The sequence below is a fragment of the Mytilus galloprovincialis genome, chromosome 13, assembly GCF_965363235.1.
Source record: "Mytilus galloprovincialis chromosome 13, xbMytGall1.hap1.1, whole genome shotgun sequence".
Classification (NCBI taxonomy): Eukaryota; Metazoa; Mollusca; class Bivalvia; order Mytilida; family Mytilidae; genus Mytilus; species Mytilus galloprovincialis.
In genome coordinates this window covers 35,038,625-35,057,042 of record NC_134850.1, presented here as the reverse complement: position 1 = coordinate 35,057,042, position 18,418 = coordinate 35,038,625, and positions in this window count along the sequence as shown.

Here is an 18,418-nt window from a genome sequence, read left to right as displayed (position 1 = left end):
TAAACATGTTTTCAATTCCTTTTTTCTTCAGATATAGCTATAGGGTGGTTGATAATTGTAACAAAGAAGTGATGTTAATGAGTATATGTGTAATTTGATTGATAATAATATGAGGTTACGTAACATATAGTCTTTATTCGACCTTTATCCGGCGGGTGCCACATGTGGAGCAGGATCTGCTTACCCTTCCGGAGCACCTGAGATCACCCCTAGTTTTTGGTGGGGTTCGTGTTGTTTATTCTTTAGTTGTCTATGTTGTGTCGTGTGTACTATTGTTTTTCTGTTTGTCTTTTTTTATTTTTAGCCATGGCGTTGTCAGTTTGTTTTAGATTTATGAGTTTGACTGTCCCTTTGGTATCTTTCGTCCCTCTTTTATCTACGAAGTATTGGCAAAACCCGATCAAGTTGTTCTGGTTGTCTTCGATATTGTTCAGAAACTCTTATATTAGTGTGCGTACAGAGACATACAAATCTAATGTCTTTTAGATCGTAGATTTTTACAGACAGGAAAGAAGAAATGATATTACAAAGCAGTCAATGAAAGATTACCTGGTATAAACCTTTGCTAAATCAAAAAATATCTTATTATTTGATATTTGAAATTCATTTCTGTTTTTTTCCAATTATGAATCACGCATGGTCTAGAGGTATTCTGAATTGGACAGATAAAGTTATAGTTAACATTTTAAAGAGAAGATTTTTAAATTTAACTACCGTGTGACATGGTTGCTCCGATAAGCAGAAATTTGCGAAGAAAAGAAGAAAAGAAGAAATAGGATAGAACAAATTTTACCTTTGTTTGTACACAGTTCATAATCCGGAACGTTCCCAAGATCTGCTCCTGTCATTTCAGTACATTTAATACCATCACCATGGTTTAGAACAATATATAACGCTTTCAGGCTAACAAGCGCACAGTTACATATGAGCGGATTTTCAGAAAGATTCCTAAAAAAGATAAGCTTTTACTGTATGCCCAATTAAGCTAATGACGTTTGATCGTTTTATCCGTTGAACGTCCGGTAGGCGTCCGTTTTGTTCAGTACTCGTCCGTTTCGTTTCCGTTTTGTATCCGTTACGTGTCCGTTATACATCCGTTGGATGTCTAGCAGATAAATTCACCAACGGACGTCTACTGGACGTTTAACGGATAAAATGGATGTTGAACGAATGTGAAATGGATTTCTACCTGACGTGTATCGGATAAAACGGATTGTGGACGGATCTAAAGCGGCTAAATTCCAATTGAACATTTCGCGTCAGAAAAGCTATTTATTGGAAGGTCAGATTTCTAAAGGTTCGTGAATTCTTATTATTAATAATGGATCTTAAAGTGAGGCCACGTCTTCACAATCAAGCAGCTCTTATTCACGTCAGACACTGCTCTTTGGCGGAAGTTTGAAGAACAAACCAAAACTAGTTACACAGAAATATTTTGAATATTTATGCGATTTACATGTATATATTGTTGCCTTTAATTTTTCCGTATATGTTGTTCATCCGTTTTATCCGGTACGCTTCCGTTAGGTGTCCGTTTTATGCGATACTCGTCCGTTGGATGTACGTTCGACATCGTTCCATCCGGTACGATTCCGTTTGTCGTGAGTTGCATATCCGGTGTGTGTCCGTTATGTATTCGTTCCGCTTCCGTTTTATTTGGACAGTATATCAACGGACTTCCAACGGATAACTTTTTTGTAAAATTTTATTTCATCCGTTAGGCGTCCGTTCGTGCTATCCGGTAAAGTGGGACCGAGGCTTAAGTTTTTATGGATGATTAACAGTTGTGATGATGTCTATACTGATTTAAATGGTTTTAAAATAATTTTGTTAGTTCAACACGATAACTTTACTTATGTCCGATTTTACCTTATCATATAGAGTGAAAAAGCTCAAAAATGTATTTGAAGCTGAATTCACCGCAAAGGTATTAAAAATATTCCATTGAATGGAGATCTTTCAGTAAACATCAGTTATTCCTTAATTAGAATATAAACAGAAATGTAAAAAAAAAAGAGTCATAATGATTATTACTAGGTTATAAAAAATACATTCTTATATTGATCCAAAAACAAAAATAACTAAAAGTCCTTGACAAACTGTCAGTTTAATTGAAGTTTCAGGACCATATTACACTAAAACGAAACAGCACAAAAATATTAAACTCCGATGAAATTCAAAAAGAAAAATCCTTAATTAAATGGCAAAATCAAAAGCTCAAACACATAAAACGAATTGATAACAACTGTCATATTCCTGGTTTGGTACATGCATTATCTTGATATGTAGAAAATTATGGATTGCATTATGGAACTCAAAGGAAAATTTAAACGGATAAATCCTTTTGCAAATGTAAAAATCGAAAACCCATTCACATCAAACGAATGGAAAGCAATTTTTATTTTTCTGACATGGTACAGGCATTTCATGATATCGAAATAGGAGAGTTCACCTCTTCTTGTAGCAAGCTTAACATTTACTGTTATGTGGCGCATCAAATTCCACTATATTGACAGAAATGTGTAGGCAAAACATCAGTATATGTTATGTAATAATGTTAAAAATTGAGGAACAGCGGTCAATTTTGTGTAATAATCATAATCTATATAACGAAAAAGATTATATCAAAACATGACATTAAACGTCATAAAAAGAAATAATTAAAAACTTTGGTGTTTTAATTTATAGCAACTACATTTGTGTGTGTGACCTGATCTATCATTGTCTCATTTATATTGACACAATCTTTTCTTTTTTCAACAAATCTGTTCACAAATCTCTACTTCTCGTTGTAATAGATTAGTTACAACAATTAATCTGCTGATATTAAAAAAGAAGAAAGAAGAAATTAAGATCATGAAAATGTCAACATGTATTACTGAAAAATTATTACACCAGGGTTTTCGATATCACAAACTAGTCAAAACATTTACTAAATTTTATCATCGGAATAAGGACATCATTCGTAAATATAGCTCAACATGCAGACTTCTTATACGTTCAGGTATTTCACATCCAATAGTTTATGGAAATATTCTTTATAAAGCACAAAAATGTCAGTATTCACCTCAGAAGCTAACAAAACCTTTAAATAGACTTATTAAGAAGGGATATAGTTACGATACTGTTGTCAGGTCATTAAAGATTGCATATTTTGGCCTTAATATTGATTCAATTATAGGGTCTTTGCATTAGAACTAAACACATTTATTCATAATAAACCAGTTATTGGCATGACACGGGTTATGTTCTTCTCATATATGTTATGATGGTATGATACTAAACCCCTCACGGGGAGGATTGTGCCTGATATTCATATGATGAAGTCATAATTTTTCAATAAGTTTAATTGAGGATCGGAGCTGGCATGTCAGTTAACTGCTAGAAGTCTGATGTTATTTATGTATTGTTGTCATTTTGTTTATTTTCTTTGGTTACATCTTCTGACATCAGACCGGGACTTCTCTTGAACTGAATTTTAATGTGCGTATTGTTATGCGTTTACTTTTCTGCATTGGCTAGAGGTAAAAGGGGGTTTGAGATCACACAAACATGTTTAATCCCGCCGCATTTTTGCCCCTGTCCCAAGTCCGGAGCCTCTGGCCTTTGTTAGTCTTGTATCATTTTAACTTTTAGTTTCTTGTGTACAATTTTAGTTTAGTATGGTGTTCATTATCACTGAACCAGTTTTGTTAAGGGGCCAGCTGAAGGGCGCCTCCGGGTGCGAGAATTTCTCGTTGCATTGAAAACCTGTTGGTGACCTTCTGCTGTTTTCTGCTCTATGGTCGGGTTGTTGTCTCCTTGGCACATTCCCCATTCCATTCTCAATTTTATTCATGGAAATTTCCCAATTAACCTTAAAAGGGAAGACTAAAATAAGAACATGCACTTATATAAAATGGATCCATTACAATATACACTTCTTTTCTTGATTATAACATGATATATACCATTAAAAAGTTTAAACCCGCTGCAATTGCTTGTACCTGTCTGGCGTATTAAATTATAATCCTGGTACCTTTGATAACTAATTAGGCATCTGATGTTCAGTTGTTCCAGTTTGAATGGTTTAACACTAGAGATTTGTGTGGTGCTCCTTATAGCTTGCTGTTTAGTGTGAGCTAATGCTCCCATTGAAGACCGACATTCGATCTATAATGGTTTACTTTTATAAATTGAGACTTGAATGGAGAAGTATCTGATTGGCATTCATACCACATCTTATAGCTATCTATAATGTAAATGTTCTTTAAGGAATTGTTTAAAATTTTATAAATACTTACAAATACTCTAATTTTGTTAGTTCTTTGAACGTCTTCATATCTACAGATGTTATCAGGTTGTGTCTCAAGCCTCTTATAATATGAAGAAAAAAGATAAAATTTTATAAATTAAAAGTGAAGTTTTACAAGTGGGAGATTTAGTTACATTTAAAACAGGTTAAACCAACTCATTTCTTCAAATACTGCGTGTACTTGGTCAAGAATAAAACATTATCAGACTAAGTTCATTTGTTAGAAAAAATACAACGTTAGTTGTTGTCAATTATATTGGACCTCCAATTTACAATGTTTTTGAATTAGCAATAGAGTGTTGTCTTTCTATTAAAAAAGTTTAATATTTTTAAGAGTAATATCATGTACAGCACTCACAATACTTGTTGTAAATAGAATAAAGAAGGTTACTTGTAATTGTCGACTTTGAAATAGTCATCACAATTCAATACGAACGGCCTGATTTATGTACAAAACAATGAACAAAAACAAATAAGATATAAAGCAACAAAAGACAACTACTAATAAACAGGCAGCTCCGGTCTATGGACAGGCAACAACAGAATGTGGCGGGGCAAAACAAAACTTCGGCAACAAACTCGTCCCTAACACGGAATATCAATATAAAACAAGATGTGGTATGATTGACAATGAGACAACTCGATAGTTGTGAAACTGTACAACACAATAACAAACTATAAAATAGTTATCAAAGGTACCAGGATTGTAATTTAGTACGACATACGCGCATTTCGTCTACATAAGACTCATTAATGACGCTCATATCAAAATATGTATAAAACCAAACTACTACAAAGTTGAAGAGCATTGAGGATCCAAAATTCCAAAAAGTTGTGCCAAATACGGCTAAGGTAATCTATGCCTGGTATAAGAAAATCCTTAGTTTTTCGAAAAATTCAAAGTTTTGTAAACAGGAAATTTATAAAAATGACCACATTATTGATATTCATGTCAACACCGAAGTGTTGACTACTGGGCTGCTGATACCCTCGGGAACGAAACGTCCACCAGCAGTGTCATCGACCCAGTGGTGTAAATAGTTACCAAAGGTACCAGGATTGTAATTTAGTACGCCAGACGCTCGTTTCGTCTACATACGATTCATCAGTGACGCTCATATCAAAATATTTATGAAGCCAAACTAGTACAAAGTTGAAAAGCATTGAGGATCCAAAATTCCAAAAAGTTTTGCCTAATACGGATAAGGTAATTTATACCTGGGATAAGAAAATCCTTAGTTTTTCGAAAAATTCAAAGTTTATTGATATTCATGTCAACACCGAAGTGTTGACTACTTGGCTGGTGATACCCTCGGGGACAAAACGTCCACCAGCAGTGGCATCGACCCAGTGGTGTAAATAGTTACACGCGCGTATAAAAGTCAGTTGAAAAGGGTTTCATTCGTTAGATCTACACACAATTATTTGCTCAGATATTCTATTTATTGTCAGTCATATTTATTAATGTTATTGTTCAGGAAATATGCCATGTATTGTAAAGATTAGGAAAACAGCCATTGATCTAATGTTCAGTAATTGTCGTGTGTTGATGAGGTTCATAAGTGTTTCACGATTCTCGTTTTTATATAAATTAGACAGTTGGTTTTCCTATTTGAATAGTTTTACACTAAGTCTTGTAATGTTTTTGGGCCCTTTATAGCTTGTTGTTCGATGTGAGCCAAGGCTCCGTGTTGAAGACCTTACTTCGACCTATAATGGTTTACTTTTATAAATTGCGACTTGGATAGAGAGTTGTCTCATGTACACTCATACCACATGTTTTTTTATATCAATTGCACTATCGTAATAAGTTTGAGTAAATCTAATGTGTACTATATAGCGGGTTATTTTCGATGGGTGTAAATTTTCGCTTATTTTCGCGGCTAGAATAAAGTCGCCAACATAAATTCCGCCATTTTAAATTGTACATGCAAAGGTATTGATAAAAGTTTTGAATCCGCCATAATAAGCACCGCAAAAATATTTCGTATACCTTATTCAATGAAAATCGCGAAAATAATCCGCTATACGGTATAGCACTATGACTATTTTATATTAACAGTGATATACTAATTTTGTCTTTATGTGTATAAGGGAACTAGATGAATTGTTTGTTTAGGTATGACAAAAACTAAGTAAAATAAAGTTATATTGAGAAATGCTGTTATATTCCTTTCAGGTTCTACAATATATATGCAAGCATCCATTTTGACAATCAACACAATCAACATTGTCTTTCAGTATACTACATGTATTTATTCATAAATTACAAGCTTACAAGTGTTTCAATTCTTTACAATCCTCGAACAAACCGGATATATCATTCAAGCTATTGAAGCCCATCGATCTGCAGATCAGAATTAAAAAACGTCAATAATTATTCAGGCATAATGCTTAATAAATAAACTAACTATTACTTATTAAACCGAAGTATAATTCTGAAAATTTTGTTTGCATTCAAAATTAGTTGAAAGGTCATGATATTTTCGTAAACTAACCGCCGTTTCTCTTTTGTTTGAGATTTTCTGAATGCATTTGAGATTGGGTGAAAATGATGTTTTAATTTGCCTCTGAAATATTGAGTTTGGAATTTTGCTCAAAGTTGAGGCAAAATAAAACTATATAAAATATGTTTTAGGAGTATATTCGAAGTAAGTTTGTGTTATGAAAAACTCATCGATTTTTTTTCTGAATATAACTCATCTTTTGTCTAGTTAGTTCTCAATGTTCAACGAACGAAAACTGTTTGTATGTATCCTGCACATAGGATCATGATATACAATTAGTTAACTTCGAAAAGTATTCAAAACTGCAACTCACATTTTTTCCAATCGTAAGGATCATAATATACAATTAGTTAAATTCGAAAAGTATTCAAAACTGCAACTCACAGCTCTTCCAATTCATAAAGTCCTTGAAACGTACCCTTTTCTACCAGGTTAATTTCATTTCTTGGTAGGTGTCTGCCAGGAAAAAACAAAACTAAATTTTTGAAATCATTACTGTTGGTGAAAATGGAAAATTTATACAACAAAACAAAAGGTTTATCACGAAGTGTTGTTTCCATGGTAAATTTCATGATGCAATGTGTTCAAATCGTAATAAAAGGTATGTCATATAGCTGTTATTGCTTTGTGCCATTGGTAACTTGCGGAGAGTTGTCGTATAATTGGCAATAATGCCTCTTCTCATTTTTTATTTTTAGTATTGATTAAAACCAACCCATTCATAAGAAATAATAAATCTATTATTCATAGACTCATGATACACAAAAAGTACCGTTTAATAAAAGTTGTGCATAAAAGAGAGGCAGAAAGTATCAATATGATCTTCAAACTCATCAGTTGAAAAAGAAACAGTAAAGCCAAGCAAAAACTTAAAAACAACCGATGGACAAAAGAACGGTTTAAAAAACACAAAGACAACACGGATGAGATGTGATCTCAGATGTCTCGAATGGTTGTCTAAGCCTGCTCCACAATTCTTGTGACTATTTTAGTTACTCCATAAATGTTAATACCGTCAAACACATGACAAAAGCTACTTACATGATCTGAATATGCAACATTCCTTCAAAAGTTCCATTTCTCAAAATATGAAGCCGATTCAATTTCAGTCGTCTAAAACAAAAAGAAAAGTATTGAATAATGGTTTCGAAATGTGCTCCGAAGTTTATTTTGTTTTAACATAAAAATTGATACGAATCAAGATGATTTTTTTAATTGACTTGCAGGCAAAAGGAAACTTCATTTGTTATTTGAAATATATGAACTGTTAAACGTCTCTATTCACAAGCCTGATGTACATGTACAAGATTATATCTATTTACATGAACACTTTACAATGAAATGAAAAAATGAAAAAGTTTGCAATCTTATCATTTTCAATAAACAATTTTCCCTGTCTAATATAACAATAACTCACATATTCACCAGTCTTAACTGATAGTTGAATACTCCTTCATCAAAATCTGTTATATCATTGTTTTGTAAGTTGCTAAAAGTAATTAAGTATTTGAGTGATGTTAATTTTTAAAACAGTTAAAAAGAAATAACAGTACAGAAACGTACCGCATTGATGTTCCAGTCCACTGCAGCAGCTGTCACTAGAGAGTGTTATTATATGAGCAACACCAGAGGTGCCACTTGTGGAGCAGAATCTGCCTACCCTTCCAGAGCTCATGAGAACACCCCCCATTTATTGATGGGGTTCCTGTTGATTAGTCTTAATTTTCTTGTGTACTATTATTTGTCTGTTTGTATTTTTCTTTTTTAGCCATGGCATTGTAAGTTAGTTTGTAATCTACATTAAATATCCCTCTGGTATCTTTCGCCTCTCTTTTATTCTAACTCGTGTCTTAATTAATGCAGTATATTTCAATACTCTTACGTGTATTATTTGTTATATGTTTAGGTCTGCATAGTCCAAACAGCCTTTTGTTCTATTTAATGCTTAGTATACTTTATTGTGTTGAATATATAATATTTATTCGATTGTGTACAATGTACAATCATGTACGTTCTATTTTTTTAAGATTCGTCCGGTTGACGCTACTTATTATCAAAAAAACCCAGCCAATGTGAATGTAGGGAAATATGCATTATAAAGAATATACTATACTCATTTGGTAATTGTAAGCAGAATATAACAGTACACTCGTACTGTTACATTTGTACAATGATGCTTTGTTTTGGGGTTAAAAAAAATCACCTACTATAAAAGAAGGTTGGAAACCACGTTTTTTTTCTGATTTTCATTTCGTATTTTAAATGTTCATTGTTTACTTTCCTGTGTGAATGTTTCATCAAAATAATAATTATACGGTATGAAAAGTATTTTTCTATCACTTCTGACTGAAGCAAAAATCGTAACATTGAAAAAGAGTGATAAAAGATAGAATAGAGGTCAATTACTTTTAATTAATTGATAATTAATTCAAAGTAACTGGACCTATCAACTGACTTAAACAGAAAAACAAATTGTCAAAGCCACCCCTAGAAAAGCACCACTCACCGCCTTTAAATTTGGTCTCAGTCGAGACAAAAACAGCGATGCATATAAAACAGCAAATATAAACTACAAATTGTCATAACATCGATAATGAGGGAAACTAAACGTTAACTATAATAATGCATTAACAAAATCGCAATATACAATGACGGTTAGATAAACTTACAGTTTTTCAAGGTTGGACAAATCTTCAAATACCCCGTTCGGTATATACTGCAATTGGTTTTTCTGACAATCTCTATACACTGATAAGGAAAATGAATGAATAATATTAATATTGCAAATCGATTGTAGTCAATTAGGGTTATCTCTCTGAATATTTATGGAATCTGACTAGCAACTCAGTAAAATATAGTTTGTCCTTAGTTTTTATAGGAAAAGTGATGGATATGGTTCATGATACCTGTAGATTCACATAATGTTGCGATAGCCAATTTAAAAGTCAATCTCCGGACAAACAGCATCATACTGGCAAATACGTGGTTAATAAGTGTTTCACGTTTTTCGTATTTTATATAGAATTGTTTCCTGCTTAAATTATTTTACACTAGTCAATTTGGGGCCTTGTGTGTATAGCTAGCTGTATGATGTGAGCCATGTGTTTGTTGTTGAAAGTCTTTCGGTGTTGTCCAATCGTTTGATGTGTTTTTGTCATTTAATTTTGCCATCTGATTAGGGACTTTACGATTGAACTTTCCTCGGAGTTCAGTATTTTTGTGATTTTACTTTTTTTTACCTATAATATGTTACTTTTTACATATTGTGACTTGGATCGAGAGTTTTTGTCTCATTGACACTCATACCTCATTTTATTCATATATGTATCTTCAAGACCAGTTTGTATTTCAGTAGCGTATGCTTTGTCATCTTTTTTAATGGACTGACCTGCTATCGATACGTTCCCCTCCCATCAATGAGCTGTGATATACTGATGTGATGTGTCATTGTGATATATAAATAAGAAGATATGGCATAAGTGGCAATGAGACAACTCTCCATCCAAGTCACAATTTGTAAAAGTAAACCATTACAGGTCAAAGTAGAGTCTTCAACACAGCGCCTTGGCTAAAGCCGACCAGCAAGCTATACAAGGCTCAAAATGTATTAGTGTAAAACCATTTAAACGGGAAAAGTAACAGTATAATGTATATAAATCTTTATCATAACATTTACAAAATTTGTACATTCAAGGAATGCCGGTCAAAACGAAACAATGAAAAAACCCAAACTCTCAACAATTGTTCTACAACTTGTTTTATGAAATATTAAGATATGATACAACACCGATGGAAACGGAAACAACTATACTCGGAATTGACATTGATAAGCACAATCAAAAAGTCTTTGGATTGTATTATCTATGAATTTGTTGTATTTGTAGATAAAGACTACAGATTATTTTTAATAAGAAGTTTAAATTGGAAGAGAAACGTGTCTTTCATACTAATCTTGTGAAATCTAAGAGTGTATGGTTTTATTATTCAAAGCAGCCCGGTTTCTTTTGAAGATGATGTTGTCTGTTTTTTCAAGGACATAATCATTTAATCGTTTTTCGTGTAGAGTATATAATCCCAATGTTAGCGTTCTATCAGATAAATAATATATTTATATTCCATTTAGGGTCTTACAACATGTACAACGCGTCATCACAGTATACGGAACATTTCATTAATCAAGTGTAACTACTTACAACACTAGCAGGCTATGCATTCCACGGAAGGTTTCGTAATGAATAATTTCGATGTCATTGCCACCCAAGAATCTATAAGCACAGAGAGAAGAATGTTAATACACAACAATCTTAAAAAGGTGATCGAATTTTGTTAAATGCATATTGTTAATGACCAACAGTGGTCTTTTTACTACATACATTATTACTTGTATTGTTAATATACATTATTTATGTATTTCAATTTTTTTTTTGTTTAATTTGAGATGTCTTAGAAAAAGGTCCCTTGGCTGCTCTAAGTAGTCAAACTACCGAATAACTAACCAGTCCACACTAAGGTTGTGAATTCAAATTCCACATTGGACACGCGACTTCGACTTGAATCTTAATTGACTAGGATAGTTAGTATTCGTAAAGGGTTTCGCTAAGAACACTTAGTTATCTGCTTGTTCATATGCTAAAGTTATAATGTATATATATACATATATACAACTCGTCTAAACATCAACCCAACAATGTTAGATCTGTTAATTTGCTTTCGCAAATTTTTTGTTCTACCCTTACCTGGATTCGAACCCATGCTACTGAGATATCGTGACACCAAATCGCTTGCACTGTAGCCGTCCCGCTAGACCACACGACCACCTGGGCTTCACTATAATAAAGCTTTCGGTGGCCTTGTGTTAACTTTCCAAGTCAGTTTTAATCTATCGTCGTACTACAGTACATGATATATAAGGCATGGAGATGTTATTGTTACAGATCAGCCCAATTATCTATAGTAAAGGATCATACAAATTAATGCAAGATACAGTCACAGAAAATAATTATATTTATATATAAGTACGTCTGAGTCAGTGACAACTCTACAACAGATTTATCCATTGGATCACCAGCAATGATGGTGATACATGGCTGTGTACATTATCTATATACAACTCGTCTAAATATAGGCAACAGTAGTATACCGCTGTTCAAACTCATAAATCCATGGACAAAAAACAAAATCGGGGTAACAAACTAAAACTGACGGAAACGCATAAATATAAGAGGAGAACAACGACACAACACTACAATGTAACTAACACACACAGAAACGGACCAAGCATCAGACAAAATCCCACGAAAATAACATCAAAACCAAATACATGAATTTGGGATAGACATCAACCCAACAATGTTAGATCTGTAAATTTGCTTTCGCAAATATTTTGTTCTTCCCTCATCGGGATTCGAACCCATGCTACTGAGATATCGTGACACCAAATCGCATGCACTGTAGCCGTCCCGCTAGACCACACTACCACCTGGGCTTCATAAAAAATGAAGCTTTCGGTGGCCGGGTGTTACCTTTCCACGTCAGTTTTTAATCTAGCGTCGTACTACAGTACATGATATATAAGTCATGGAGATGTTAAATTAATGTCGATAGTCACAGAAAATAATGATATGACTGTATCTTACATTAATTTGTAGGATCCTTTACTATAGATGATTTGGCTGATCTGTAAGAATAACATCTTCATGCCTTATATATCATGTACTGTAGTACGACGCTAGATTAAAACTAACGTGGAAAGGTAACACCCGGCCACCGAAAGCTTCATTTTAGATGAAGCCCAGGTGGTCGTGTGGTCGAGCTGGACCGCTACGGTGCAGGCGATTTGGTGTCCCGGCGAGGGAAGAACCAAAAATTTGCGAATGCAAATTTACAGATCTAACATTGTTGGGTTGATGTTTAGACGAGTTGTATATACATTATGTACACAGCCATGTATCACCATCATTGATGATCGATCCGATGGATACATCTGTGGTAGGGTTGTCACTGACTCAGACGTACTTATATATATATATATATATATATATATATATATATATATATATATATCCGGATCTAGTGTACTAAAAAAGTATTGACAACGTATGTTTGTGGCATAACATCGTGGCCACAAGTTAATTTTTTTTCTTTCTGTTTAGTATTAAATTTATATTAAGATCCATTTTGTAACATATTGTGATCAATTTTATTTGGCAATCGCCAATGGCAGTCAGCAGGGTTAAGGAACATCAGTTGTTCGACCTGTTAGTCAAATGCGTTTTGTTTAAATATACTTTTTTACTTTTTTGGTCTTTTGGAAAATGTTGTTTGTGCTGTTTTTAGACCCTTCTACAACGAAATTTGTTTTACAAGTAACGTATAAAAATTGCGGTTTTTATCCAACGCAATCATAGGTTTGAACGTAGTTTTCAATTTAGATATATATATATAACACAACGTATGTTGAATGAACTTTCACATTGGCTATTTCTATCCTGTATCACCAAATTTCGAGAGAAATACATATTTAAAGGGAACAATAACACCAATCTACAAGTTATAGATGCAGACAAACAGTGCTTAAAAACACGTTTATGCAAATTCAAACTTAAATAAATATTTTATTTCTAATTGATTCAGTTAAATGATAAATCAAAATACTTGCAACTGGTTTTACTACATTTTTTTTAAATTTTGTCTCGTCATTTAATAGATTGAGTTAATAACTATTTCACTGACAAAATTGTATTAGCTAAAGACTAATTACAAATGAAAATATACTTACAGTTTGTTAAGATTATGCAAACCAAAAAACACTTCGTCTTTAATAGCTTTAATGAAGTTTCCCGCTAAATGTCTTCAAAAAAGGAAAATTATTTACACTTTAATACGAAGGCGTCAGTAACTAATAAGCTTTGTTTTCGATAAACATGTAATTTCTTAATCTACTCTAACTAGAGGCATTACAGTTTAAAAAAAAACTATGTACATCACAATTTACAAATGCATTAAACTGTACAATATTTTAGCATAGCAATCATTGTTTGACGATGTAATGGCATCTACTGCAAGTACTTTATATCATAAAGGTTTTGTAGCTAAGTTTGTATAACAATCAAATTTAAACAGCAACAAACATGTTTAGTAAAAAGTAGAGTTTTGGCATAAATATTGTACGATGACATAGGTTTTATATTCTGGCAGTAAAAACATGTATTATTGTAGATTTTCAGAACATATTGATGGTAAAATATAGATTCCGTCATGGCAACAAGTGTGTTACGATAATTCTCCACTCAATACAGTTAAGTTTTAATATTAAAAGCGCGAGGCTTGATGAAGTTTTTTAATTAATTTAAATGTAACTATTGAGATTGGAATATTATCGAAATACACGGGTTATAGTGGTGCGATCGATTTCATTAATGCTGTTTATCCTTCCTTTTCAAAGATTTTCAGAAAGTTAGAGAAGTTAGAGTTTTATTCCATTTCTTAAGCATTACTTACAGTATTCTTAGGTTTGTTAGAGAGCTAAAGGCTTGTGCTGGCAATTCTCTTATTCTATTCGAGTCCAAATATCTATAAGATATATTGAATCTTATGTATCATCATATGTAACAGCATTAGTTTAAGTCAAGTTTTTTTTATAAAGAAGAAGAATATTTAAAAACAAAAAATGTATGCTATTCCTGGATTTCTATTATTTTGAATCCTGACGAAATCGTAATTTTTCCTCATTTCTATATTTTCAAATACGTAGTTAATGATAACAAAAGCATCAATTCGAAGAGGCAAGACTCAAATTCATCGTAAACAATAATTTTCGTATAAAAACAAACATTTATGCTTAATTGATAAGAACAAATGATATTGGGATTCAGTTTACCAGTAACATACAAACTACAAATATACTTACAAGATTAAAAGTTTACCCAAATCACTAAATGTATCATTCCTTATTGTTTCAATGTCATTTTTGGTTAAGATCCTAAAAATATATATTGTTTCTATATCAAATAAGTGAAAGAGATAACATTACTAAATTATACTATTTACAGGTTTCTAATAACATGGGCAACACAACGGGGGTCACATGTGAAGCAGGATCTGCTTACCCTTCTGGAGCACCTGAGGTCAACCAAAGTTTTGTGTGAGGTTAGTGTTGCTCAGTCTTTGGTTTTCTATGTTGTTTCTTATGTACTATCATTTGTCTGTTTGTCTTTTTAATTTTTAGTCATGTCGTTGTTAGTTTATTTTACGATTTATGAGTTTGACTGTTCCTCTGGTATCTTTTGTCCCACTTTTATATTATTAATGTACATGTACTTATTATATAGTGAGTGGATTTTGGTGACTGACTTTTCTACATGTGTGTTCACGTAAGTATAGCTATGCATTGTTCAAATACCAAAATGTCAAACAATATAGATAAATGATTCTCCTTCAATTTTGACATTGGAATAAATAGTGTTCCTAAATATTATAGTGAAATCAACTGTAGGAATTTTTTAAAGATTGAAGTTTTATATTTTTCTTCACAATTTGACCTAAGATACATTTCAACTTAGGATTACCTTAAATCTATTCAATTTTTACAGAAGATTAAATGGCAATGAAATACATGTAGGTAAAATGACAAAAATACCGAACTCCGAGGAAACCCGTAATCAACAGGCAAAATCAAAAGCTCAAACACATCAAACTAAATATTCATATAAAATTTTATGACTTGGTAAATACAATTTCTTAGGAGCATAATAATGGATTAAAACCTTGATTTATCAAAAATCAAAGACAAGGATACAAAAAATCACCATAGCAAAATATCGGGATGTATAAGTACAGGGTCACGTCATATGTAACAAAGAAACACAACAATGCAATATGATTGATTGATTCTTAACTTTAATACTCTTTTGTAGAAAAGCCTTAGTATTGGTATTATTCGGGGCTATTGAACTGTCTATCCTTCAATCAATATGTTGTTACTCTAGTCAGAAGTTGCTTGTTGACTTTGACTCGAGCAAATGAATATCACATTGTATCAAAGTAAATTAATTTGAAACAAAAATAGATTGACTTGACTTATTGTATAATTCACGAGCCAATAAGTCGATAAAGATCTTACCGTAACACAAACAAATGTGTATCTTTTCAAACAAATTATGTTTTATAGCAGCTTGAAATTTAGAAAGAGTTGCTCTCTGTGTGTCCGCTTTCGCAAAAAATGATGATTGCATACTTACAATTGCTCCAATGTTTGTAATGTAGATAAGACACCTTGTTGTATATCTTTGATGCTATTTGATTCTAGGACCCTATAAGTATAAATTACACACTTACTCATTGTAAGTTCCAGTTTTTTTTTTATAATATTTTGTTCTGATATTAGTACTGTACAAAGAGAACTTTTTAGAGCGTTTTTTGAGTCATTTTTTTCGATTTGACTTTATTCAATAAATGGTTACAATTACACTGTAATATAGTCTAGGATTGATATCAACATGTTGTTAGTTGGTTTATTAGATTTGATATTAACATGTTTTTTTCTCGGAGTTCAGTATCTTTGTGATTTTACTTTTTGTTTAAATAACATTAAGAATTTTTATGATATATATTTATGTTGTTCTTGTTGCAATTTTTCTACCATGGGCATTACACAAAGTCATTTTTCCGGCACTGTCAATAGCGTAACTGTTTGAACACAAAAACCAAGGAAATGAATGCATAGTTATTAGCGGATCAACAGAAAGAGTACTTTAAACTTTTTTTCCAGTAATTGCCTATTTCCTGTGATACTATCTTATTTTTTGTAAATATTCCTAATACAAAGGCAATTGAACTATATCATTTTTGATAAAATTATTTGTGTTGTATGTTCTTCTATGTACATTTGTTTTTTCCACGGTTCTAGATTGACAGGATGGCAGAATTTGGTACACAAAAAAAAACAATGTTATAAATATTCATGTTCCGTTGACAATTTATGCATGTTGAATTATTTATATATATATGAAAAGCACACTTGCCACATGGGAATATAGCATCGAACAATGAATCGAAAACAAAAACAAAAATGAACATGACAGATTTTTGAATGTTCAATATTGAAAACGAATATTACATATTGAAAACGAATGTTGAATGCTGATTGTTGAATAATGACAAACAAATGTCAGTTAAATGTAAAATATTGAATCAATTTGACATCCGCTTTAAAATGACTTTTTAAGACAAGAAATATACTTACAATCGTTCGGTGTATTCGAAAATACCACTAGGAATTGACGTAAAATTTCTACTGATACACGATGTTTCTTTAGTTGAACAGGAACACAGATCCGGACAAGACACTTCGCATTCACACTGCCAAATGTATAAAACAACTTGGAACACAAAAAAGGTGAACAGCATTGTCGAAACTGGTCACTTCAATTATTTACCTATATATTGCTGTTAAAAATAAAAATAAATTTTAGAACCCTAGAAAAACGAGTACAAACCCAGCCGAATACTTCCATAATCGAACACATTTATTATTGAACTATATGTGTGAAAACTTTTTTCATAAAATGTTTAAGGTGGTATGGGAGTATAAATTAAAAGAAGATAGAATTTGTTCATACTTTGCCAAAACGTAGTATATATTTATAAAGGTTAAAAAATAATAATAAAAATGATAGATCACCGCGCATTTTTGCATTTTTCTGGAGCTACTGGTTTTGCCAAATGACAAATTTTGTATGGATTATACATAGGAAAACATGATTTTTTTTATTACAAGCTAAACTAAGTGATAGAATGAATTGTAAAATAAAAGACGAGAAGATAGCTTAAGAAAATGCTTTGAGAATATCAAAATAAAAGATTGGATCACCCGCATTTATCCCGGCTAAAATACAGAATAGCAAAGTCTATGTGCATTAAGTCAGAAATTTCACTGTTTCAGAGTAACCTACCCTTAAAATGCCATTTTTTTGTAAAAGCATGAAAAATCAAGCAAAAATAAATCTAAATTCGTTATAATATAAGTTTTAATCTTCTAAAACAAAATGTTCAGTGAAAATTCACATAATTTAGCTATTTACATTGCTGCAATATTACTAAATGTATTGAAAATCTGTACCTTATGTTGGCTGTTTTTTACAATCTAAGATGGTGAAAGACACCAATACCACCTTAAGTCTATTGTTTAATTTTTCTTATTTTAATTTCTTATTTCTAAGTTTCACCTTCTTTCATACTCATACAACAAGAAAGCAACCTCATAATATTTGAATAAGTTTTTTAAAAAAATTTGTCCAAATCAGACACTGCAGGTTGAACAAATTCGAAATTGATGTTAATTACTAATTTTCAACCACACAATATTTAGTGCTGAAATGTCATGTGACTAAAATATCCGTTAGTGAGAATAAGTGATATTAATTGATATTTTAAAACATAAAGAGTGCTACATCAGATAGAAACGAACCGATGTGTAATGATAATAAAACAGGAAAAAACTTCTAAATACAAACATATATCTTACCTCATCTCTTGCTATCATCTTTTTGCAATTCAGTGGAGGGGGAAATAAGCAGCATTTTATTCTGTATCATCGAATGAATAACTCTTTTTTTCA